This window comes from Phyllopteryx taeniolatus, chromosome 2 (assembly GCF_024500385.1).
Source record: "Phyllopteryx taeniolatus isolate TA_2022b chromosome 2, UOR_Ptae_1.2, whole genome shotgun sequence".
In the NCBI taxonomy this organism is placed as follows: domain Eukaryota; kingdom Metazoa; phylum Chordata; class Actinopteri; order Syngnathiformes; family Syngnathidae; genus Phyllopteryx; species Phyllopteryx taeniolatus.
The window spans coordinates 13,932,062-13,958,143 of record NC_084503.1 but is presented as its reverse complement, the minus strand read 5'-3'; the positions used below and the strand labels follow the sequence as shown (position 1 = coordinate 13,958,143).

The 26,082-nt window shown below is 38.5% G+C and overlaps 1 protein-coding gene across 4 annotated transcripts in view; it reads left to right on the top strand.

Annotated features, from left to right (window-relative positions):
- luzp2 (leucine zipper protein 2) overlaps window positions 1–26,082 on the top strand; it is a 207,437-nt gene that overhangs the window by 7,119 nt on the left and 174,236 nt on the right. The window lies entirely within an intron of this gene.

Below are 26,082 nucleotides of genomic sequence, written 5' to 3'. Positions count from 1 at the left end.
CAAGTCTCATTCCTGATTCAGAGACTTAAGTGATGCACTATAATATAAAGTCACTCTCAGTGCAAGGTTTTTCTACACCCAGGCAACAAGATGAGAAATATCTTGGCTGGTGGTTGTGGCCTTATTTTTGTTACCATGACAAAAATGTGATTGAGGTTCCTCTTCTGCTCTTCTCCTGCCTTATAAGAGTCAAACTTGACTCTGGACTTTGGACAGCCCAGTATAAAGATGAGATATTCTCCACTCAAGTTCGGAGAAGGCTACAGCTAAGCTCAAATCACAGTGTAAAGGAAAGGAAATCAAACCATTGATAGGGCCCAATGGGAGCAGTGTGATGGGCTCTGAAAGTCTAAAGGCTCTTTCATATGAGTGACTTAAAATAACAATTAGGCATGCAACTTGAAGAGTTGCTTAGTTTTATATTTGAGAAACGTTCAGACTACTACACTGTTTTTATCTATGCTCTCAGAGGGTATTTCACGTTAAAACACTGATTATCGTTTTTCAGTTTCTGATGATCATTTAAAAAAAAAAATGAAACATTTGCTTGTAGTCTGACCTTTTACCTTAACTACCTCTCACATCTTAGACCAGATGCTCTTGAACATTTTGTGCATTTTGTTCTGATGAACGATAATTCTGAAGATGTAGTGGTGAAAAGAAACCTGTGCTAATTTAACCTATGACTTTGGCTACCTCTTGTATCTTGTAAGTAAAAAAAAAAAAAAAAAAAGGTCATCCACACTGCTTAATATAATTCCGAACTTGATAACAGGGAGTAGCTGTTCTCCCCCCCCCCCCCCCCCAAAAAAAAAAATAAATAAATAAATTACCAGTAAATCCAGTCTCCAGCGGGGTGGCCATCTGCCTCGTCATTCTGCTGTATCAAACACAACTGCTCATTACAAATTATTAAATGGTGATTAAACATTCATTATATATTTTTAAAAAATCCATTACCCTAATGTGAATCTCTTGACATTATCTTATAATACCCTATTTACAGAATTTTGGAATACATTTTATAGCTCTGCTATAAAAATAAAAATAAAATGTTTGTCATTCTGGAAAAGAAAAAAAAATCATCATGCATTTTTGTCATTCGGCCTAAATTTAAACCATTTCATGTCTCCTGCATTTGGTGCAGAATGAGTAGTGTACGATAGATTTAAACTGTAATTGCTGAATTCCAATACTAACATATTTGTGTAGTCTTGCAAAATTGTATGGGTCTTCTTTTGGGGATCAATTAGGAATCTTCAGGTCATCCTACAGGTTTTCACATCAAGCAATTTATTTTCTTTCCTTTTTCTGTTCACACACAATGTTCCTGCCCATTATGTTGCCAACTTCTCTTCCAAAGTACAATTCATTGAAGCCGTTCTGAGGAACTTTGATGTGGATCTTTATTGCAGCTTCAACCGGAGCTTGCTTGTATTCCTTTGGAGCTGTCACTACACATAGTGTTGTGCTGTCAAAATTGCTGTTGTAATTGGCTGAGACTTAATTGCTCTGTCCCTCTAAACATTGATGCTTGTGTTCTCCGAAATGAGTCATTACTGGAAGGCTTGGCTCTTTGTTTTACACTGTAGTGCAAGATGTATAACCATAATAAACAAAAGCTCAGCGCCATCCCTTGTCATAATGGCAGCGAATAGAAAATGACTTGGTTGTTTTCAGCGTATTGTTGCGCTGCAGCTTCAAGTCAGTTTGTTGTGAAGCTAAAGCAGCACGCTGGAGTGGTTTTTGGATCTTGTCACATCTGATCAATGCAGAAAAATGTGACGCTCAGGGACTTTCAAAGGTTCTTCAATGTGAATGTTGGTCATGGCATAAGATTTGTGTGAAAGTGTCAACATCTTGCATACTTTATATGATTCCACTGCATCTGAAACTGACATCTATTGATCACTCAATTCAACTCGACAAGGTTCTCTGCTTTTTATTTTTATAGTTCATTTAAGTATTCATTTTAGCAATCAGCCCAGAGCCTCTAAGACAGGGGTGTCAAACTCATTTTTGTCGCAGGCCATTAACCATAAAAATCTTTAATCGCCTCATCATATTTACACACGAAATGTATGAACTAGTTTTGGAATCAGAAATCAAGGGTAATGGGTTTTTCAACTTTTATTAAGGTTTGGTAACACAAAAACACTTGCAATATCTCAAGTTGACACACATGATTTTGCCTCTGCGGGCCACATAAAATCATGTGGCGGGGCGGATATGGCCCCCGGCCCTTGAGTTTGACACCTGTGCTCTAATAAGAGTAACATCTCATTGGTTTACATATCCATAACTGCATGGGAACATTTCAAATTCAAGTTAGTGAAATTTCGAATGAAAATGTGATTTCGATTCATTCATCTTCTATACCCCTGATTCCAGCTTCCATTGTGAGGCAGGGTACACCCTTGATGGCATATACTGTATAGACAAACAAGCATTCACTTTTAGAGTCTTCAATGAACCTACCATCCATGCATTTGGAATATAAGAGGAAAGCAGCGTACTCTGAGAAAACCCATGCAAATATTACAACTAAGCCCCTGCTGTATCGTGCTTCAACGTTCGCACCCCTGCTACATTTCAGATTTTTAAGGGATTTTTTTTCAGATTTTAAAGTATACAGACAGATCTAGAGATGTATGCATTCAGTGTCATAACACGTTGTGCTACAGCATACCAGGCAGCATTGTGGTCTACTGGAAGAACTGAAGCACACACACAGTTAAATCATTCACCGCCGTGGACACAACTGGAATCCAATCGTTGACTACCACAGACGATTATAATTTTCAAGTATGTTTTTTTACTGGGGATTGAAGTTCAGCGCAGTTTTTGAATAAAATGCATGTGTGATCAATAGCGAATAGCCATCCATCCTTCCATTTTCCATACCGCTTATTCTCACTAGGGTCGCGTGCGTGCTGGAGCCTATCCCAGCTGACTGGGCAAGAGGTGGGGCACACCCTGAACTGGTCGCCAGCCAATCGCAGGGCACATATAAAGAAACAACTATTAACACCTACGGGCAATTTAGAGTCTTCAATGAACCTACCATGCATGTTTTGAGAATGTGGGAGGAAAGAGGAGTACCCAGAGAAAACAAGCAGTTTTTTGTTTCCAATTACCCTTTCAAGATCCATCTATTTTTTGGTGTATATGTAATATGAGGTAATCATACATTTTGTGCTCACAGTCATAACGGCCTTGCAAGGGAAACCATAACTACGATGTGGCCGGCAACAAAAAAATTTTGACACCTCTGCCGCTCGCGTTTTGGACACAAATGATGTGATTTCAAAACATGCATTCTCTTAATCACAACTCAATAATTCATTGATAAACTGACATTAGGCCTGTCACGATACGATTACTATATCGACTCATCACTCGATAAATAAAATGGATTCATAGGTTTTCCGGACTCTATAAATTGTCATTGTTGTGGTGAGCTGGCGTGTGGATCACACAGTCAGGTCGTTGGACGGCTGTCATTAGCCGCTAGTGGGCTCCTGAAATGCCGGTTTTGGCTCCGTCCAATACTCCACAGCCTTGCCCCATGTGCAATTGCACAGTTGTTTTCATGTGACGTGATCTCGTCCGGGTGTATACATGATGTGCACTACATTTAATCAGAATAGCCGTGTGACGCGCACTTCGTCGTGAACGTCACGTCATTTATCAAGATCTATTTAACACAGTAGTTAGGATTGTTTTTATGCACTTATTTTGAAAAACGCCTGATTAAACACAGCTTAGAAGTAGTCAAAAACAAGACCTGTCGCTTACGAGCTCTGTCGGAATATATCGGCCATATTTACGGCGTGCATAAACTATGACGTCACCACGCGTTTACGTCGGGACAAAGCATGCGCAGACATCTTTGCCGGGCTCTATTCCGAATGACGGTTCACATTGCGAAAATGTACTTCTGATCGGTTTGGCAAAAGAAATATTCCAGCCCTGTGAAACCGAATGGAATTCCATTCGTTTTCGGCCTGTTTATTCTGATGTGTTTATATGGAGCATTTTCATTCGGTTTGGGATTTTAAACTGATTATAATCGGAATAGAAGGCTCCATGTAAACCAGGCTAATCTTGCAGCACTTTATTCTTTATTTCAGACCCAGGGGATCGATATCACAGAGTAAAGAAAAACAACTTAAAAGAGAAACAAGAAATGACATTTTAATAATAACAACAATAATAAAAATAACCAGAATAATAATTAATACTGATTTAAAAGCAAAATGATAAAATCAAACAAATAATAAAAAATGGTAAGGGTTGACTTACTTTCTGTAAAATCTGCAATTGAACACAAAGCTGATACACTCACAGGAAGCCACGATTTATTCTGTTATATGAATGGCAACAGATAGATACACAGGTTTATTGTACCTTCTGGCATCGATGGAAAGCTTTTAATTATTCTGCCTGTCACTTTATGTTGCTGGGAAAGATAGTTGGACAAAAATATATTTGTATCCATCCATCCATCCATCCATTTTCTGAGCCGCTTCTCCTCACTCGGCTCGCGGGCATGCTGGAGCCTATCCAAGCTATCTTCGGGCGACAGGCAGGGGACACCCTGAAATGGTCGCCAGCCAATCGCAGGGCACATATAAACAAACAACCATTCTCACTCTCATTCACACCTATAGGCTATTTAGAGTATTCAATTAACCTACCATGCGTGTTTTGGGGATGTGGGAGGACAAATTAAGTGAAATTGGATCATTTCCCACGGTGCCCATGATGATCTCTCACAGCACACTAGGGTGCCACGGGAATCACTGCACTCCACAGTGTCCAAATATCCATCACACTTCTAGTTTACAATATTATTTTGATATATTATCTTTTTTGTCTTGCCTTCCAGCTGGAATGATTCTCACCTTTGAATCAAGTGAACAGGGTGAAACAGACATCATGTTTTTCACCAGCAGCATGTTCAAGAGTCACTGCCGTTCAGCGTTTACATTATCTTCTATTAAACACCTTCTCTGTAACAGTTAGTCTGACTCAAAACTCAAGTAATTGCGCTGGAGTTATCACATTTTCCCACCATCTTCCACTTCTTGAGATTTTGCTCCCACTTATGTGATTGTGGTGTTGCCATCGGCTGTATCCATTTACCAGTTTTGTTCTTTTCTTCTGTCTCCAAACCCACAATTGGTTTACAATCACCGAAACCAAGGAGCTCGGAGGAATTATCTACAAAATGATGGCGAATTCAGAATATGATGTTTCTTTTGGCATGAACAAAAAAGGGTTATAAATTATACAGATATACACAAAATGCTCGTATCATGGAAGATGAAGAGAGACCTCAGTGGTTCATTCCTTTCATTATTTATTTTGCTGCAGCATTCGTCTCTTCTCTAGTTTTTGCTCTACTGCATTTCTGATGATGTTTCATTCATTTTCCCAATTGTCGACTTTAATACTATGTGTTCATGCATAACTTAATTTCAAAGATGTTACAAAATCTTACCAGATGTATGCCACGTATTGATCTCTAACAAAAATGGTTCTTGACTCTATTAATATTCGAGATGTTCAATTCTGAATTGAAATGAATGTGAACAGATTTAGCAGTATTAATATATTCAATCTCTGCTAAATTGCATACTTTAATCATTTTACAATCAATGACCAGCTAAGGAAATTAAGTAAAATGAATTACTAAATGGAGATTTTCCGATGGGAAATTTCGCTCTGCATTATAATACCAGCGGGAAACAACTTCTGTCAGACATATGATAAGTCACACTTGTCAGGCATTTCAATTTGTTCCTGGTGGATTATTATTTTTTATTTTTTTACTGTTATGTTAATTGGATAATCGTTTGGTGCATTGCAGTAAATTGAGCAAATGCAGGTTTAATCATGGAGTGAATATTGAGGAACGAAGGTTTGTGGGTTGAGCAGCAATTAAATGACCACCTGCACCTGAGTCATGGGGCTAAGTCAACAAAAGGAGAATAGCTCACCTGTTTAATTAACACTTTGCTCCACATACGAACCAAATACACCCCTTGCTTTAGTAGGTGACACAAATAAAATAGGTATGTCAGTATTTAGACAAAACAAATCCAAAATTGAGATTTTCATTGTAAAGTTATCACACAAAGCTGCCAAATTTGATTTTTCATATTCTCTTTTTTTTTTTTTTTTTTTTTAACCCCTCTTTGTTTGTTTGGTAACCTGTGGTGAGCATAGTGTGCAGCATCATTCTTATGTTCAAATTTTCAGGAAACAAAACATAGGTTTTGTTTTATGAAAGCTAGCTGAATCTGAATCCTTTATCAGTCGCTAGCACACCTCCTTGAAGGCATCTGGTTGGTTTCTGTTATTTTTATCGTATCATTTCCCGAGCATATTATAGTGCCCGGATCCATCTTGGATGACAGCCCCTAGTTCCAGTAGTCCTGTATCGCCGTGTTTATTCAGTGTGTTACCAAGACACATGACTGATAAATACATTGCCTGGTGTGCACTGCATGCACAAGGAGATAATTTTCGATTTAGTCCATCGCATTTGGAACAAAGATCTTTACCTCTCAAATGTTTGTTTTTCAAGTGATCTGATGCCTTGCTTAAGCGTTCAATGGCACTTCAAGTCAAAGACTTTGGTCAAAGAGCAAATACAGTATATGCACAGCTTTGAGGCCATTACAAAATGAATGACATTTATGTAGAAACTTGGTTTCATTGGACATTAGATCACATTTTCACCATACTAATGTTTATAGATTGGTGAAACTCCAACATACTGAAAAATCATCTTAAATTAAAACATTAAAACTACCAATGCAGGCAGATCACTGACAGATTACTGACCTGGAGATAGTATTCTGGGAATAACTCTTCTTGGATTAAGGTTTGTTTTCCACACTTGCCAATCAATCTCTAGTGTCATTTGGCAACAAATGGAAACCTACTCATGCTGGTCACCTTGCTGATTGCATCTCTCTGATCAATTTGTCTGTCCCTGCTTTTATTCTGTATATTCAACTAGAGTGGAAAGAAATGTCTAACCCACAGAACGCAACCCTGGTTTTGTGGGTGTGCATGTACTGTATGTGCATTGAACCTCACTGCTAGGTTCAAAGGGGGAAGCTAAAGAGTGTTATGTTACCAAAGTCTACCACTCTGGTTTGCCTGTCTGTCAGATGTCTTGCTTGGCTGAGCTCCACACAGTGATGGCGTTGACAAAATGACAGGATGGGAGCAGCCTACAGTGAATATCAATTTGACTCAAAAACATTGTTTCCCCTCAAATGCTTGAGCACCCATATCCCGAAAATAAAAGCAAGAAATCTTTAGAAATACAGACTCTACAGATGATTTATAAAACACATTTCATTTGCGCAAAGCTTCTAAGGTCACATGCATGCAAGTCATCGTACAGTCTGAGCTCTTATACACGAGATGTTCTCTCACCAAGGGTGAAATTACACCCTGATTGCAGATTATACAAACAATGACAGTAGATTTCAAGATGCTGTTTGGCTTTATGTCTGTATGGCAATGTAGAGGTTGTATGTCTAAGCCTACAGTATAGGTAATGTCGTTCTTGTATTCTCTGCGCTATGCTTTGATTTGCTTACTGTTGTTCTGCTGAACACTGTTTGGATTTGAGTAGTAGGGTTGCCGCCAGGGGAAAAAAAAAGTCCAGAACTTCAATGCTGAAAATGTTAAAATACTTGGGCCCTTGTCAGTCATGGGTACTTGGACTTGTCGTCACCTTTCTCCCCATTACAGTTTTCTTGCTGAGAAGCATTCAAATGTTTCTCAAATCTTACACTTTGTTCTTACACAGCATCCCTTCAATGGTGGTTAAATTGAAGGCTACACGGGGAGGTTTTCATTTCACACAGATCTGAAAGCATGGCTTGTACATTAAAAATACCACCGTATTACTGTTTAACTTGCATCGTATCTCAAGTGTTAAATAAATTATAGAAAGGATCCCCGGTTGCATGTTTTGACAAATTAGCATTTGATGACAGGTATTTGGATTAACGCCGATTTAATGAGCTTTATGAAATTCCCTGGAGGATAAATGTGTGGTTTTGGGATTACCGACTTCCAGGATATTGTTTAAGACAGGCAATGGAGAATTTCCGCTCTAAATCCATTAAGATGTGTGTCTATCGTTATATGCAAGGAAACAGCAAAACAGTTTTACACATGATCTTATTGATGTGCAGCAGGAACAGATGTATGCAAATAGACATGACTGTAGAATCCTAAATGTCCAAAATTTTGGGAGCCTTTGTCATCTTGACACCATGCAAAATAAGGGGAAAAAAACTGCAAAATGGTTTAGAAGGCAGTATCCCCCAAGGTCGTGAATGTTGTGACCACTGAGCAGGAAACTGATTTTTATGGTAAGAGCTTTCTCTTACATTTTAATATTGATGTTCATGTTTGATACAATGCCTTTGAGGAATCAAGTTACAACAGCAATTCAGTATTTACATGCCTACTGGAACTTCTTTAGGAAGTCAAGCTTTGCATTCTAATGTATTCTCGTGGATACTGTCACATACAAACATGGACGCACGCATACACGCACACACACACACACACATGCACAATTTTATTTCACATATTAGTGTTTTATTCATTATTTACATAGGAGCAGACATTTTAAATATTCAAGATCCAACCACCTTCAAAATTAATGAGACGTAGCTAACAAAGATTCCCGGGAACTGCACTGAGAATACCCGATCTCGTCCGATCTCAGAAGCTAAGCAGGGTTGGTTGTGGCAGTACTTGGATGGGAGACCACATAAGAATACCAGGTGCTGGGGTTGGGCAGTAGGCCAATCACCTGCTGTTGTAAAAACTACGGCTTACAGAAACCGCAATTGGGGCCTAATGTACTTCATGGCACTGAGAGCTCTTAAAAAAGAAAAGGTGAAAATATTTGTACAATAACAGCGCTATTATAAATGTTAACTCACCAGATGTCCTGGCTGGTCCATTAATATTACAGACCATTATTAAGGTAAATGACCCATGGTCATCTTGTCACAAGTCAATGTACTATTGGCCTTTAGCTTATTAATATCCTATATTTTCCCATATACTGCCCGGTCATTTATTCCTTCCAGTGCAGATTGGGATATGTGATTATTAAGGTGAGGCCTTTATTTGTTGTTGAATATTTTTAGGTTAGTTTATGCATTTATTTGCATCATTTTTTCAGCAGTAAAAATATTGTTTTAACCCCCTTCATCACGTGAGTTACGTTCCTGAGCCACCTGCGATGGGTGAAAATCTTAGATATAGAGAGACCGTATGAAACACTGACTCCACTGCACTTACATTGAAGCCCATGGACGTCCATGGACAAACAGATAATTCAGTCAGTACCTTGGACAATGAGTACATGCTTAGAACAGATATATTTATTGTATGTGACAGTAATTTAGCTAGTTTTATGTGATTTTCTAATCAAGTGACTATTGGGTAGATTTGAGTGGAACCTGTAGACACAAACTCCGGTTGTACAATTCAGAATTCAAACAAAAATCCATCCATCCATTAATTTTCCACACGATTTGTCCTCATTAGAGTCGCAGGCGAACTAGAGCCAGTTGACTTTGGGGCAAGAGGCAGGGTACACCCTGGACAGGTTGGACAATCGAAGTGCATTTATTAAAACAAAAAACAAAACACCATTCCCACTCACATCAACACCAATAGACAATTTAGAGTACAGTGGAACCTCGATAAAACAGATAATATAACGGATATCTGATGATACGGACCATCAGAACTGAACAATGTGTCCAAAAATTGTTTCCATTGTCACATAAGTCTGTTAGAGAATGGGACTGATGTATTTCGGGGTCACAGATGGACAAAAAATAGAGCCTATTCCAAAAAATGTGCCTCCCGTGCCTACGTGCCGGCCATGTTGAATGTGGGGCATTGACGTGGCAGCCATGTCGTGATGGTTCAATCTATTGCAGCACAGACAGAAAGAGTGTTATGGAGACATTTTTTATCTCAGAGAGTAAGAATAAACGTTTTACCAGAGTGGCCCGGCGGCTGAGTGCGGATTTGCACATTTTACCACATCCCCATAAAAGACAGCTGACACAGTTTGGTTAGTGTGTTTTAGCAACCGCTTTTCCCTCCGGAAAAAGCTGCTCGCCAGAAATTTTGTTTTTAGTTTAAAACGACTTACTTTAACGTTTAGAGATGAAGAATTCACTGCTGCCTGCGACCGAAGGCTGAATCAACCAAGCCAACTACTGCTAACTTCTTTGCCAAAATGTGAACTACTTTAACTACTTCCTAGTCCGAAACACAAAAGGGTTATTTAGTAGCTCAGGAAAAAAAGTCCAGGAAGCTTGAACTTAACAAATCATTTGCAATAACAAATCTGATCGAGCCAGCTCCGTGCTGTGTGCGCACAGCTGGTGTGCTTGTCGTGGCTTTATACAGGCTATTTTAATCATGTGAAACCGAAAAAGTAAGTAGGTTTTTTTTTTTAGGTCTCTAGTATAACTTGTCCTGTATTTGTTGATTAGTAGGATGTACTTATGTTTTGTTCAAAGATGACTGCATGTATTGGACATTAAATAGGAATTAGGGCCCATTTAAAAAAAAACAAATGCTGGACCAGGATGGAATAAATTAGAATTAATTAATAAAGTAAATGTAGAAACTCATGTTTCACTCTTTCTGTATAGCTATCAATCAGTCAATATTAACTTTCCATCTCCATATTTGAAAACACACGCACAAACCCACAATATATTTATGTAAATAATATACAGTATATACTGTATATAAGCGTATATCAGCGACTCCTGGGTGAATTGGTTGTCACCTTGTCAGGATAGTCTGTGAGATATCATCCTGGTAAAAGTACAAGCAATACAGTATTTTGGTCTCCCAGGTCGCCGGAGTCGCTGCGACTGCTCATCCTTGGTAGTCGTGGCAACGTCTCCGCCAGTGAGATAGGTCCTAAAGATAACTACAACAGTCCAGTGGCGATTGATTCAATGCCCTGAGAATGACTTGTTTAAAAAGACATGAAGATGGTCAGGGGTTGCAGTGAAAACGATCCCCGCTGTATCTAACCTTGCCAGTCTCTCCCTTAGCTTTTACAATCCCTACAAAGGGTCTGCAAAGTTGCCTGCTATGGGTATTGACCCAAACTTACTAGAATCCCCTCTCACTATGCACTGTTTTTCTTAGAATTTTAGCAGATACTTACAGAGGCATCTCCTTCAAAACCGCAATTGCATTTTGATGTCCTGTTTTTAAGTTATTAAAATGGAAATGTTATGCTTCACTAGATTTTACAATATGATTTTATACTAATATTAAATATACCGATATCCTTTTTTTTTAACCACTGAAATAAATCGTACCTGTGAACATTCTGCAGCTACAAAGCTACACGTAGTGGGGTATCCCATATCACTGACTGTACATCCCATGAGTCTGTCAAAGCTTATGTAATATGTTATGCAACTAATTTATCCAACACCTCCGAGCCTGAGTTAAGAACAGGTTTCTCCGAATATAGCACTTGGCTGTGTAGCAAGCAGAATCCCATTACTTAAATGGATAGGACTAATAATAAAATATGACTTCCAACCGAAACGGATTAGCAGTGATTTTATGCTCTTGGAAATGTGTTGAGTTCCCTTTCCACATAAATACCCTTTATATACAAAGCTTTTAAGCAAGTTGATCTCACTGTTGCTAGTGTGTGTTAATGGAATGGAGGAGGGATGGTAATATATGCGCGTTAGTGCAACTGTATAGCTAAATTAATGCCCCTGCGGAAGGGAGCAATGCTGGCTCGATGTGCGTGTTTTCCAATTTGGCAATCTGGCCTGATTTTGGAGAATTTGATCAGTGCATAGGCAAACAGATACTGGGGTCTGCAAACATATTTAAGTCTCCAGCAGTTATCATCAGCTCTTTCTGTATTTCATAAGGGTACGCGCTCTCATTGTCTGTTACCAAAGTGGCCAAGAGCAGTGACAATGCTCCATTCACGGACAGATCGCTGCGATTATACATGGTCCTCTTCCGCACAGAGATGTCTCCGTCGAGACTCTCATTGTGCCACATTTAAAGGGAATGAGAGAAGCCATCTTGATTGTCGGCAAATTCAATTGACTGTCTCCACTCCCACAGTAGCACAGCCAACCCACTCTTGGATACGTCGGGGTGTGCTGGTCTACGAAATTGCCAACACCGGTCTCAACCGCACAGTTGCCACCCGCTGCGTCGGGCTAATGCCGGTCACAAAAATAGAGCCCCAAATGTTAAGGGGCATTGATCCTGTCTGTCTATTTGCCTTGCTAAACAGGAAAAAGACAAACATCTTTCCAACAATTGGTTGGACATGTTTTTCATTAACTGTAATTTTCAGATTTTGGCACAATATACACTTTTCCAACAGTACCAAGTCACATACCAAAAATACTAGCAGTCCCTGCCAATATAATGGAAAATGTACTGTACCTTACAGTATCTCTGTGACTTTGCCCTGAGTTTGGATGATGATCAAGCCCCGATATTTAGATGATTATAGTCTATATTCTCTCCTGTTTATCAATGTATGTATGTAGCCTATACAATTTGTTGTCAATCTATTTGTATTTGCATTTATTTTGCTTTGTTTTACTCTGATGACCTGTTTTATATATACCGGTATAAGCGATTGCTTTGGGTTATTTACACATGGCCACTAATGACAGTACTCAAGTTAGTGATTTTGGGACCATTTATTGGTTGCTTTTGTTACTTTTAGTGTAATTTCTGTTCAGTTAGAAAAATAATCCAATATGTCACCAATTAATTAATTAATCTATATGTTGCACGTATTCAAGTGTGCTTGATATATCGGTGTCTGTGAATGCAATGTGTGGTATTGGGTGTACTTCAGTTGACGGCAGCATGCATTGTGTGTGCGAGTGCACTGTGGCAAGAGAACACAGAGATGCAAGAAGGCGATAAAGGGTCATTTAATCCATCACATACAATTAATGAAAGGTGGTCTGGATCAAATGGTTTCCAGACTTTGAGAGGTTCTGTAATGGCATTTTTAGTTCATCTTCAGCCGATTTGAATGAATTTTGGATTGAATACATGGCTAAACCGATGTAATTAAATTGAAGCAAATGAATTGTGTTTAAAATAGATTCTCTTCTGCAAACAATGGCTGTTGTGAGTAGCCCTTTAACAGGGATAAATTATGGAGTGCTTTTAAGCGTAGAAAACATCCTGAAATAAACGGGTCAACAGGGAATGTTTCATTCTTCTAAAGATTGTATGCTAGAAACAAATACAAACAAGTGACTGGCTATATTGGATAAAAGAACATACAGTATGACAATAGTAAGAGGACAGCAATGCAACAAAAACAGTTTAAATAAGTTGTAACAAAAAAATACATAGGGTTCTATAAAGACGTCTAATAAATGACATAGAGACTTATAGTCGCTGCACATTCACCTAAACTTAGGATATATTTTTCCCCCAGGCTCCTGAACCAGTATCACATCTCTGACGCCTTGTTGATAAACTGTCACTTCCTGGCACAATTCCACTAATTGGCATTTCCCATTACGTAGATGGGATGTCTGACAGTCCTCCTGTTCCCATGACAATAACAGTAACCATGCAGGCAAGTACCCTAAAGTAAAGATTTTAGGGTTGGATTAATTTTCATATTTTTAACTCTGCACTTCGACTTTTAAAATTGTCAGCGTCATAAAAATCATATGCATTGGTCCTATAAGTAGTATAGGTTCCGTTACTTACCCGTCGATATGTTATGCATATCTACAAAATATATACAATAGTTATTCAATGGAAAGCTATCACCACTCAACTTTCAAAACAGCCCTCTATTTAACACTGCACTATAATTTTGCATTTAATGTTCACTTTGTGCTTCAAATGGCAAAACAAATGACTAAAATAGTAACTTGCATATTCATATGCATATGAATATTCCCGAAGAACATGAATAGCTGTTGCAAACAACTTGGGATGCGCACGTGCACACAATTTCTATGGGCACGTGCACACAATTTCTATGGGCTTTATTGTATAGAAGAAAAAGGCAGCAGAAACAGTACAAATAATTTGTAAATCACACATATGCAAACAAATGAGATGTGACTGTTCATGACACAAGGGTGGCACAGATGCTGTTGATTTGTCTGACACAGTTTTTCATTTCTTTTCATCGTTTACAAAGAAACATGGCAGTTACTTCATTCATCCATTTACTTTCTTTATCCTCACAAGGGTCACGGGCGTGCTGGAGTCTATCTCAGCTAACTTCGGGCAAGAGGCAGAGTACACCCTGAACTGGTCGCCAGCCAATCGCAGGGCACATAAACAAACAACCATTCGCGCTCACATTTACACCTAAGGGCAATTTAGAGTTTTCAATCAACCTACCACGCATGTTTTTGGGGTGTGGGAGGAAACCAGAGTGCGCGGAGAAAATCCACCCAGGCACGGGGAGAACATCCAAACTCCACACAGGCGGGGCGAACCCTGGTCCTCAGAACTGTGAGGCAGATCCGCTAATCAGTCGTTCACCGTGCCGCCTGCAGTTACTTCAATATAAGCATATTAATTATTGACCAAAACTCAGAAACAGGATGCACACAGATGAGATTTTACACCTGCAAAATGTCACAATGAAAAATGTACAATCAGTAGCTGACAAAAATAAAGTAGTACAATTGCATCAACTGATGGAGAAGTGAGCCTCATTGCAATACAAAACTATCTAATTTGCTCAGTCAGTTATTTATATTGAACTTCGAAAGTGCACTCTGCTTAGAAAGGAAATAGGACATGCAAACAACACTTTGGATAAAATTGATTGTTTTTATTGGCAACATGTAAACAATACAAAAACAACCATCCTTTTAGTTTAATAGCTGATAAAGTCTGATGTTCTCAGCAATAATCAATAAAAATTGCATCTTGCATTGTCACTTAGAACACTCCATAATGTATACCATGTCAGTAATGGAATTGTTGAAATCCCATAAAAAAAACTTTGTAAATCTGAACTACAGCGAAAGAATTGACATTTAATATGATCTAAATATGATGCATGAGAGGTGTGACTTAAATAAGCAAAATAATTGACGGTGGTGGCTGGTGGAGTTTTCCAGGTTAGCCTTATTTCAGTCACAGGAGGAACCGTCAGTTCGGGACAATTAAACAGTATTTACTGTTTAATATTCATATTATTAATTTTTTATTTTTGACTTCCGTGTTGTCGCTGCCTGGTGTTGATGCTTGTAGAGTTCTTTACGTGAAATTTGCGCTTCTGCACATGCAGGTTGATTCCTGTGTTTGGCCAATGTAAACAGTCATAACGGATGTGTCATTTCAAATGTACAAGTCAGCAAAAAGTGAATTAGAATTGGACAATTCCAGCCATAGAGGCCCATTTCATACAAATTATGTTCTATATGACAATAAGGGTATAGGGAAAAATAACTGGGTTGGTACAGGTGGCAATTCTGTCAAAATTATTCCATACATACATTACATACATTATTGATGCTGTTTCAATCCAAGATCCCTTTTGTATGAAGACTTTTGGGCTTTTTTAATTTAACAGGATATTGTGCATCACTTGGGGATTAGAGAATGCCACAGTATCAAATGCCAAGTTTCAGACACAAAGAGCAACACGAGTCCTGAATTATGATGCATTTGAGTCATAGTGTGCACCATCTGAAAGTAGCTGCAGATATTTTGATCACATTTCCCTCCACCCCTGCAGGAGTGAACGAACTACTTTTTAACACGAAGACTTGGCCAAATGTTATTGGATTACTATCATTGAATCATTTTTAAAGCATTAAGGTTCATTGAACAATCCAATGTTCTATGGATGAGACTATGGAATCTCTTGTAATTGAATTTTTATGAGGGCCCTGTGCCAATGTTTCACTGTATTCAAGAAAATAGTGCCTCCTTTCCATGCGATCTGAGACTAAAGTTACACATTTGAATTTATCTCTTAAGAACCATTCATGCCTATGTCCTCTCGATCAATGATTCCTAACCAGTGTGCCGGGGCACATTAGTGTGCCGTGAGCGCTCTTCAGGTGTGCCGCGGGAAATTATCGAATTTTACTTAATTGCTCAAGAAATTATTTATTTCCAAGAAATAATGTATCTTTATTCATCTATTTATGCCAGTGAGGCATAGTGACAGACAGAACAAATAAATGCTCTTCTATTAGATAGCAGGAAGTACATACAGTAATTAATGTAGCCACTTTTTATGACATTTTTGTTTGTGGGTGTGCTGTGAGATTTTTCAATTGTAAAATATGTGGCTTGGCTCCATAAAGGTTGGAAATCACTGCTCTAGATGAATATGAGCAAGCTTTTGTTTTGAAAGCGCTCAATTCAGACACATTGCTTATATGTGATATACGAAGATTGAGGTAATGCGGAAAGGTGTGTGTGTGGGTCAAGAAATAAAAATCACCGTACTAATTTTATACTACCGTCTTTATTTTTTATGACCAATACAGGAAACATTTGTCTAGTATCCAGAAAAAACACACTCATGAGCTACATTCCTAAAAATACACACGTCCTCTTTTCAGGGAAGAACTTCAGCCATAGAACTTTTTTGAGCCAACAAGGGACCAAACGAACAAAATGGGAATCAGGGATTGCAGGCCAATGTGTGATTCTGCCAGTAAATGGATGGAGCAATGTAGAACCACAGTAGCCAACACTGTGGTCTGATGAGTATTTACCTACAGGGGATGTGCTCATTCCTTCCATGTTGTCTCAGCAAGCACATATAGGACTGTGTGTCTTCCAAGGGATGCCTTCTATTCCATGTATCACTATAGGGAGAGTTTTCAATTTGGAATTTCCAGTTTTGAATTGCAAGTATTGTTTGATTTTGGAGGATGACTCAAACCGTTCTCATCCATACCTTCCTACATGTCCTTCAGACTGCACATTTGTGAGCTGCATTAGCCGGTGCACTTCATTTACTTGAGTACAATTTTACTTTACATCTAATGTGACAGCCGATCCTCAGGGTGCTATGGATTGAAGTAATCCCTATGGGAGGGAGTCGTACATATTAATGTGGTAGAAGACAGTTATCTTCAAGAACAACATAATGGAAGGCAATGGAGACAAACATTGACAGTGAATAATGGCCCCTCTAAATGGTTTGGACTCCCTGCATCATCATGTTCATCGGATAAAAAAATAAAAAATGACATTGACTTTAAATGAGTTTATGAACCTGACCACTTGCAGTGATTTAAATGCGCCTTCAATAATTTGTATTCACATAATGAGATTTTGTCAGCACAGTAAGCGACCGGTTAGTACATCTGCCTCACAGTTCTAAGGACCCGGGTTCAAATCCGGCCTCACCTGTGTGGGGTTTGCATGTTCTCACCATGCCTGTGTGGCATTTCTCCGGGTACTCCGGTTTCCTCCCACATCCCAAAAACATGTACGGTAGGTTAATTCAAGACTTTAAATTGCCCGTAGGTGTGAATGTGAGTGCGAATGGTTGTTTGTTTATATGTGCCCTGTGATTGGCTGGCGACCAGTTCAGGGTGTACCCCGCCTCTTGCCCAGAGTCAGGTGGAATAGGCTCCAGCACGCCCGCGACCCTAGTGAGGATAAACACTGCGGAAAATGGATTGCTGGATGAATAATGAGATTTGAACGTTATATGGTTGTCTTGCTACGATGGGGAACTTCAAAGGCTACTGAATGTCCCCTGTTTCAGGGGAATATGTCATTTAATTAAACAAATTACTTTGGTATATATCTATCTGAGAAATTATGATTCTTAACATCTGATCATCTTGACATTTAACATCTGATCGAAACATTTCAACTTTGATATTTGGTCTTTGTTGGGAGGTAAGACGAACTAAGAATTGTTGACTTCATCATGCGTAAAAACCCTTTAATACTTTGATTCTACTCATGAACATATTGGAAATGTTCCTTATTACTGTCGCATTTTAAATATGTCAGCCGCTCCTCAGTGCTTTAAAAGGCCTCTGGGTCAAATAAAGGTCACACAAGCAGAGCACATTTCACATTTACCAAACACACAAAAATATCACAGAAATCACAAAAATATTTTTTTCTATAGGAATGTGATATGATCGTTAATAATTTTAAATGCCTGACCAAAAACGCAAAAAGAATTCAAGAAGTGAGATACAGTGTAAAAAGGAAGAATCTTGATTTTGTATTAGATGAGAAGTATAATTTTCCAGGGCCTGTTGCAAGATGAAAAACACGATTGCATCTTTCCCTGGAACAGACTCTGGACAGCCAGGGAAGCCCTGAGACTGAAACATGTTCTCAGAAGGGTGAATATTGAATATAATTTATAATTAAAGTATCATTGTTACCGTCCTGTTCGGGATTCCACACATTAATCCATCAGACCTGAACCTCTCTGTATCCTTCATCTCTTCACTCATTTAATGCCAGCCGTTTTTGAGAAATTGGGAGAGCCAGGTGCCAGACATTTTTAAAGGATTGTCGGTACCCCCCTACCCACCCTTGAGGACTTGCACACTGCCAGAACTAAAACAAGAGCGTGCAAAATCCTCTCGGACCCTCCACATCCCAGTCACCAGCTCTTCTTCCCTCTTGCAATCAACTTCTTAAACACCTAACCTACAATTCCATTACAACATGCTGGCAATTTTTTGACTTGAGTTCGTTGTCACATTTCTGTGGGGCCAATTATATATTACTCGTGCACTCACTGTAGTAGTCTCGCCACGCTGCACTATTTGCATATCTGTTGTTGACCAATACTGGCCACTCATGCCAGAGTAGCCTCTCTGACAATCAACATTGTCCCAGATTATCGCACTACTCGTCACTTTGAACTGCATACACTCCTTGAAGTCTCGGCGCCCTTTGCACAATGGTCATTGCACCGGACTATTGCAATATTAGTCATTTGAACTGCTCTAAGTGCTAGAGGACTCTGCATCTTTTGCACACAAAAAAATATATATATATATACCGGTATTACCAGACAACTAGAAACCCTTTATTGCTCAGTGACTGTTTTTTTGTCAATGTCTTTATGTCTCAAAAGTGTTCTCTGTCAATTGACTGTCTGCTGTCGCACGAGAGCGGCTCCAACTACCGGAGACAAATTCCTTGTGTGTTTTTTTGGACATACTTGGCAAATAAAGATGATTCTGATTCTGATTATATAGACAGGTGTGTGGCTTTCCTAATCAAGTCCAATCAGTATAATCAAAGACAGCTGGACTCCAATTAAGGTGTAGAACCATCTCAAGGATGATCAGCAGAAATGGACAGCACCAGAGTTAAATATATGAGTGTCACAGCAAAGGGCCTGAATACTTATGGCTGTGTGATATTTCAGTTTTTCTTTTTTAATAAGTCTACAAATATTTCAACAATTTTGTTTGTTTCTGTCAATATAGGGTGCTGTGTGTACATTGAGGAAGAAAATGAACTTAAATGATTTTAGCAAATGGCTGCAATATAACGAACAGTGAAAAATTTAAGGGTGTCTGAATACTCCCTGTACCCACTGTATGTACAGCTGTGTGTGTGTGTGTGTGTGTGTGTGTAAACTTAGTTTTATCTTACACTGTATCTCCCCTTGATAATAATGCTTGATTAAGTATGTGTGAAATGGGGGCACAGTTTGTAACTAAATCCTCCAACTTTAATTAGCTTTACTGATTGCAGCTGAAATCCACCTGAGATTGACTGGGTTAGTATGGTGCCAATCGTTGGAATTGCATAATGACAAACTTGTTCAGAAAGTGACATTGTCAGAATTAGTTTTATACGTTATAGTGGATTGGCTATAGCAAAAACCTTTACAAATATTGCCTAAATGGGCAGTATTTTTAATCCCAATTAGAGCAAAAGTGATAAAATGAATTTAGGATAGTACCTGATGATACATATACGAACAATTGTTGTGAACATATACTGTAATGTTAGCCATGGCAATCATGTGTGACTATAAAGAATAGCAGGAATCTCGTTTGATGTGCGTCCCACGTCTAAGATGCACAAAAATGATCATGGACGCATTAAAAAAAATTATCAAACTGTGTCCATAGACACACAGCATTATTTACCTATGTACTGTATGTGTGTGTGTTGCTGAAGTGCTTCAGCGTATCATTATCCACTAAAAGTACTAGTCCTGTCTTGGTGCTAACCAGTAGCCAATCAGAGTCAGAGTAGGGTGGGTTATCGTTCCATAAATATAATGGAGACTTTTTCTCCGGATACCTGGCTCGCCGTTCATGATGCAGCGAGCTGCTGGCGGAACGGCGTTGGCTCCGTAGATGCACACAACTGGAACAGTTACGTTCGATAGCCCGTGGGCTAAGTAGCTAGCGAACTAAGGAGCTAAACAGCTCACTTGATGATGGCGACATCGTTTAAAACAGGTCACTAACTGGCGGACCGTAGTCCACATCCGGACCCAGAAGCAGTCCAATACCCTAGCTAAAAAAAAAACAGTTATGACATAATGAAACCAAATATACAGGTTTTGAACAAACATAACCTCTAAATGGTTCAGTTGTAAAGATTTTTTAAATGAATGGTCCTGTATTTTGGCTATTTAGACCTCCATAGGAATACTCTCTAACATGGATTTAGTTTAAAAGTGTCAATTTCATTAAAAAAAAAAAACCAACAACCTTGGTTTTGTCATACGATTGGCAGAATAGGCCCCTCTGACAGCTACCTCTGTTTGACCCAGTTTTTAATCCCCCGTGTCCATATTTGGTTACTACTACCTCCTTTCCTCTGATTGGTGGCCTCCGTGTAGAAGACACACTTGTGAGAGCACGTGTTTGTTATGTTGACAGCATTGGCTCGGCAGAGTAGAGTTAGGCTGAGATTTTCGCTAGTGACATAGATAAGCAGAAGAAATTCAAATTACCTGATTTCAGCCCTCTCGGCAGAAAAACGTTTGGAACTCAGGAATGAATGGATGATTTTAATTCATATTTCACGTATTGTCTCTATTGTCTCTATGGTGCCTCAATAAGGCACCATAGAGACAATATTGCATCCCAAAGACTAGAAAAGGTTGGTTTGGCAAAATACGGGACCTTGAAAATATGTAAAATTGTTTGAGACTTTACTGTAGTGTCAAGATGCCAAACAGAAAAGGGGAAATTCTAATTTTATTACTTAGTAAATGAGAGAACATTACACAGTTGTGCTCATATGTTTGTCAGTCATATTTAAGTTAATTTATTTTACATATATATATATATGTATATATATATATATATATATATATATATATATATATATATATATATATATATATATATATAAATTTATTATATATATTTATATATAATATTACACAAATTCTTCCAGGGTATGTAAACTTATCAACACAACTGTACGTATAGCAGTCATACGTATTTGTTTAGTTCTGTGTTACTTGACAATAATAAATGCAAAAAGATTTTTGGATTTGACTGAGGTATTGATTACAAGCAGATGTAGAAGACTAGGCTGGCTACTTAAATATATATATCACAATAAATAGAAACTAGATGATCTTCCAGACCTTTGCTTCAAGAAATCTTCTTAATCTCGATCTTTGAAAATTTTAGTTGAATCCCCCTGCTCTAAAATCATTATATCCGTGGCATAAACAACGTTTATCGTAAAAGTTTTTGGGAAAATATATAGTTCCAAAAAATTTGCTGCTGTGGCAGGTCTTAACAAATATATTATATTGAGAGCGAGCAAGAGCAACGGATAACATAAAAATGTAGTCCAAACAGTATAAAAGTTACAACTGCAGTAAAAATCTTTACTATACAGTAGCTGGACCGCGAAGCAGGAACCATGATATCGTATAGAGTAGCGAAGGATTACTGAATCTGTATTCTGTGACGATAAGCTTCAGGTACTCATTGTTTCCATGACATGTGCATCCCGGTACTCATATAGTCTCAAGTGTAAAATGATTTATGAATAGTAAAAAGTATATAAATGTGACTCCTAAAGTGCATATTCAATGCAAATCTTATCACTCCCTCATACATAACTTATGACTGTCAAAGATTGTTTTCACACAATGGTTTAGTTCTTTCTACAATAGTATGGTCATTGACAATTTTAAATGAAACTTAACACATTGACTATAAAGGTTGTATGATGACAAATTTTGCCCCTGGAGCCGATTAATTGTATTTTACTTCAAATAATTAAAGTTATTTTGCAATACGAACAAATATTTCCTCCCACAATAGATTGTGTTGTTCGAACTTTAAGGTTCCGTAAGATCTTGCTTTTGTCTTTACCAACAGAGGACTTGTCAATTGCTACATTCAGAGCACGCTCATCCCTTTCTTCTTCTTATCCTTTCTTTCCCTGTTCGGTGTCACCACAGCTCTTTAACCACAGTTATTCCATCCATCCATCCATTTTCCAAACCGCTTATCCTCACTAGGATCGCGGGCGTGTTGGAGCCTATCCCACCTGACTCTGGGCGGGAGGTGGGGTACACCCTGAAATGGTTGCCAGCCAATCACAGGGCACATATAAACAAACAACCATTTGCACTTACATTCACACCTATGGCCAATTAAGAGTCTTGAGAACATGCAAACTCCAAACTGGTGGGGCCAGATTTGAACCTGTGTCCTCAGAACTGTGAGGCAGACGTTCTGACCAGTCCTACACCGTGCCGACATGTATTAATCAATTATTGAAGGCTTGACAGGAGCATGCTGTGAAAATGCGAGAGATTGCGTGATTTACGAAGACGAAAAACATGGCGGCGCCCTTTGCACAGTCTTGAAAAAAAAAACAGCTACTACAAGATAAAATTGCTCTTTTTACAAGTCTTTTTTAATGGCGGATGGTCGCTTCGTTCTTTTCTTTTTTCCTTCGCTAGCTTTGCTAGCAGAAGTAACTTACAGAGAACCATTTGGTATCCACGCAGCTACGTCAACACCAGCTCGTCTCGCCATGGAGGATACGAGCCAATGCCTCGAACTGCCTCTGAAGAGGAAAAAAGATGATTCTTCCACCTCAACTGAGGATATGCTTGATTCGACAGAGATACAGACGAGTGTCCTCTTTTCAATCGACAAGAAATTGTCAATTGCACTTGATTTGCTTCGCCAGGAGATCACCAAACTCAGAAATAACTTGGAATTCACGCAACAACAAGTGAATGAGCTAAGATTAGATAATACTGCGCTTCAATCAAACATGATGTCATCGTCAGCAGAACCACAAACTCTTAGACTGGAATATAAACTCATGAAAGAAACTACGTTGGAAATTCAATCAAGAAGCATGCGGCGCGACAACCTCATTTTCTCAGGCATTCCAGACAATGCTCCGGAAGACCCCGAGGTGCAGATTAAAAAGTTTATGATGTCCGCGCTCAAGATACAGCAAGATACAGTCGACAAGATTACTTTTCACCGTGTCCACCGATTGGGAGGCCCTCGTCCAGGAAACCGACCATGTCTTATCATTGCAAAGTTTGAACACTTTCAGCAAAAAGTGTTTGTAAAATCCAAAGGTTGGGAGCTTAAAGGGACTTCGCTTGGAATGAACGACCAGTTCCCCAAGGAGATTAATGAGAGGCGAACAGTTTTGTACCCATTGATGAAGAATTTCCACGACAAAGGCAGACAAGCATGGTTCCGCTAAATCGCCGAATAGATCGCTCAAATCTCAAAAATAGTAATCAGCCACAATGCTCCAATATTCTAGAGCAGTTTATGGATGACTTTGGTCTCATTGACATATGGAGGCTGAAAAACCGTACAAAAAGAGAATACACATTTTTCTCATCAGTTCACCGCTCTTTCTCTAGAATAGATTTATTTATTTAAAAAATTCGGCAGCTCAAAGAATTACTCCCAAAATACATCCAATCATCATCAGCGATCACACATCTTTTTCTCTCAATCTAAAAGTTGAATCAAATCTGAGACCCCCACCAACATGGCGCTTCAACACGACCCTATTGAAGGACGCAGATTTTGATTCTTTCGTGAGGAAGTAATGGGATGAGTTTCTGAAATGTAATGACTCCCCAACCATATCCCCATCTCTGTTGTGGAAACCGGTAAAGCTGTTTTGAGAGGTTGAATCATATCATATTCTTCGTATAAGAAAAAAAAACAAGAAAAAAAATTGTAAAATGGAATTGAGGAAAAAATTAAACACTAGAAACCAACTTCAAAAGGCAAAACATCAGGTCAACGTTATCTTATCAAAAAGAACAGATTTTCTACACCAACTTCAGCGCAATAAAGAAAAATCATTAATTACAGCCATTCAAGATTCAAACGGCAACTGTACACAGTCACCGTTAGAAATAAATTATTTTTTTTACAATTTTTATAGCAGCTTATACGCATCTTCGAACAGTACAGATCAAAAAGGATTATTAAGGACCTACACATCTCTCAATTAAATACACAAATTAAAGACAGCCTTAATATTCCTTTGACCATCACAGAATTACAAAATGCATTAAAAAATATGCAACTGGGAAGGGCACCTGGCCCAGACGGAATCCCTGTTGAATTCATTAAACATTTTTGGCCAATACTAGCGCCTCTATTTTTCAGAACAGTCAATGAAATAAAGGATAAAGGTAGAATTAGTAGCCATATGAACACAGCTTCAATTAAGTTATTACTAAAGCCAGGTAACGACCCCATTCTCCCGGCGAATTATCGGCCCTTATCACTGATTAATGTAGATATCAAGATTATCTCAAAAGCCCTCGCAGCGAGACTTGAAAAGCTACTTCCGTCAATAATCCACTATGACCAGACAGGCTTCATTAAAGGTAGAAGTTCCACAAATAATGTCAGACGTCTGTTGAATTTAATAAGCATATCACAGCATAAAAATCTAAATTCAATTATCATGTCACTTGACGCAGAGAAAGCTTTCGATAAAGCTTTCCTGTTTGCAGTACTAAGCAAATTTGGCTTGGGAGATTCAATTATACATTGGATAGCAACATTATACAATTCGCCGAAAGCGACAGTCACCACAAATAGGATCACTTCAGAAAGTTTTACATTACAAAGAAGAACCAGACAAGGATGTCCACTCTCACCAATGCTATTTGCAATATTTATCGAACCTCTTGCTGCCGCTATACGTCAGAATGCTAATATTAAAGGTATCTGCTCACTAGTGACAGAACACAAAATTAATCTATATACTGATGATATTCTTCTTTACTTACAGGAACCCAATTATTCTCTTCAGGCACTCTTCAATCTCATTAAAACATTTTCACAAATATCAGACTACTCTATTAACTGGACAAAATCAACAATACTCCCAATAAAACCCAAGTCATGGACTCCTGCAGATCAAATCCCAGAGTACCCTATTCCTATAGGAAACATTAAGTATTTAGGTATCAATATTTCGTCAAAACTCACAGAGCTAACCAATCTAAATTACACACCACTTCTGGAAAAAATCTCAGCTGATTTAAGACGCTGGAATAACTTGCCTATATCATTACTGGGAAGAATAGCTACAATAAAAATGAAAACCTTACCTCAAATAAATTATTTATTTTCAATGATTCCATTTAAGCCCACATTTAAGTGGTTTCAAACCTGAGATTCTTCTGTAATAAATTTGTATTCATCAAAATAAGAAAAATAGAATCAGTCTATCCACTCTTCAGAAAAGTAAACAGGAGGTAGGCCTAAATGCTCCCAACTTTAAACAGTATTATTTAGCTAACCAATTACAATACCTCATCAAATGGTTGCACTACACTGAGGAGTGTGATTCTTGGCTAGAATTAAAACAAACAGACTGCAACAACATCAAACTCCCATTTATTTCTACTAGTCTTAAACGCCATAAATGTTTCAAGAATCCAATAATCGCATCCACCTTAACGGCTTGGTGGCAAAGTTTAGAATCGACATGATCTCATAAAAATGAATAAATAAATAAATGTACCGGCATTACCAG